Source organism: Juglans regia, chromosome 16 (assembly GCF_001411555.2).
Source record: "Juglans regia cultivar Chandler chromosome 16, Walnut 2.0, whole genome shotgun sequence".
In the NCBI taxonomy this organism is placed as follows: Eukaryota; Viridiplantae; Streptophyta; class Magnoliopsida; order Fagales; family Juglandaceae; genus Juglans; species Juglans regia.
Window position 1 is genome coordinate 5,391,872 of NC_049916.1, and position 1,937 is coordinate 5,393,808.

Genomic DNA, 1,937 nt, shown 5'->3' on the forward strand with positions numbered 1-1,937 from the left:
TTAGATGAAGGAGAAGTATGTGTGTTGACGTAGGGGAAGAAGTTTTCATAAAAAATGACATGCCTTGAGACGTAAATTTTGCCAGTGGAAAGATCAAGGCACTTGTAACCATGATGACAAAGACTATAGCCAATGAAGATGCATGTTTTGGAGCAGAAGTTGAGTTTGTTTGGATTATAAGATCGGAGGTTAGGCCAACAAGCGCAACCAAAGACACCCAAAAAGGAAAAGTGAGGCATATGATTATATAGAACTTCATATGGTGACTTTTGCTTCTAGATGGGGGTTGGGAGTCTGTTAATGATAGACATGGTTGTTTGAAAAGCTTCTTCCCAATAAAGTAGAGGTAAATTAGAGTGAGCAAGCATTCTTAAACCAACTTCAACTATTTGTCGATGTTTTCTCTCAATTGAACCATTCTGTTGATGAGTATATGGGCAAGCAAGTTTGTGATTGATTCCAGTTTGCTTAAAATAGTTGTTCAAATGGCGAAACTCACGGCCCCAGTCTGACTGGACATATTTAATTTTGAGTTCAAAGTGTTTTTCAACGTAGGTTTGAAACTGAAGAAATATGGATTCAACATCAGACTTGAGTTTTATTGGAAACAACCAAACAAATTTAGAGAAATCATCAAGGAAACTGATATAAAGTAGTAGAGACCATGGAAGTTGGGCCACATACATCAGTGAAAATTAAATCTAAAGAAGAAGCAGAAACATTATTTGAGTACTAAAATGGCAAGTCATGACTTTAGCCAACTAACATTCGGAGCACACATTGTGTTGTTTATGGTTTGCTACTGGAAAATAGATGGATGAGAGAACTCTGTTGACAACTGGTGTGGATGCATGTCCAAGAAGATGTTGCCATTCACGAAAGGGATGTGTGAACTATTGAGAGGGCTTGAGGACAACGAGATGAAGAGGTAAGCTGATAGAGTCCATTATTAAGGTGGCCTTGATGACGAACCTTCCCCTAGTAATCATTCACAAGAAAGAAATTATCATGAAATTCAAAATAAACATTGTTATCAACACAAAATTGTTGAACTAATAACAAGTTTTTTTGAATTTAGGGAACAAGAAGAATTTGGTTAAGAACAAAGGTAGAGTTGGCAGTGGTAAGTTTAGAAGAACCAGTTTTAGAGATTCGCAAACCTTGCTCATTTCCTACTCGAACATGATCAGTACCCTGATAATCATCAGTTTGAAGATTCAGATTTTTGAAATCATTAGTCACATGGCGTGGTGCACCGGTATCGACATGCCATTCAGTTTCCCAATTTCCAGCAGGGGTAGGAACCATTGCTTGCTTTTTTTCTGGTTTGGAATCCTGATAAGAAAGATCAAAATGGTGATACAATTTTTGGCCAGGTTTATTGCAAACCTGACATATTAATGAGTTTTGATTAGAACTGTTGTTCTAGCCACCACAATTTCCACGCCCCTTTCCTCGAGGACCACCTCTTTCTTTGGTAGGTTGTGGATATTGCCTTTGTGCAATGTCGACAGAGCTTGGTGGCACTAGAGATGAGAGTTGATGGCGGGAGAGATGAGCCTCTGTTGTGAGCAAAAGAGAATAAATTTCTTCAATGGTGATTGTGTCAGTTCGAGCTGAGATTGAGGCAACGAAACTATCATATTCGTGACCTAAGCTTGTGAGTACATAGGTGATAACATCTTCATAACTCAGTGGTTGTCTTGCAATAGCTAATTCATCATTGGGTTTCTTAATAAAAGAAAATATTCAGTGGCAGAATTTGCTGCCTTTTGTTTCCGTGGCCAATTGAGTGCGAATTTGAACAATTTTGGCACGAGACCTTGAGGATAAAGTTTCATCAAGTGCACACCATACACCAGATGAAGTAGTGTGATTCACTACTTGAGCAAGAACTCCTTCAGTGAGTGAAGACATTATTGTACTAGGAATAAGGT

The 1,937-nt window shown here is 38.4% G+C and overlaps 1 non-coding gene across 1 annotated transcript; it reads right to left on the bottom strand.

The window, feature by feature from the left end:
- Positions 1-1,559: 1,559 nt before the first annotated feature.
- On the bottom strand, positions 1,560-1,698 carry LOC118344906. The gene has a single exon (XR_004798637.1). It is a non-coding gene; the product is annotated as a small nucleolar RNA Z247 (small nucleolar RNA).
- Positions 1,699-1,937: the final 239 nt, after the last annotated feature.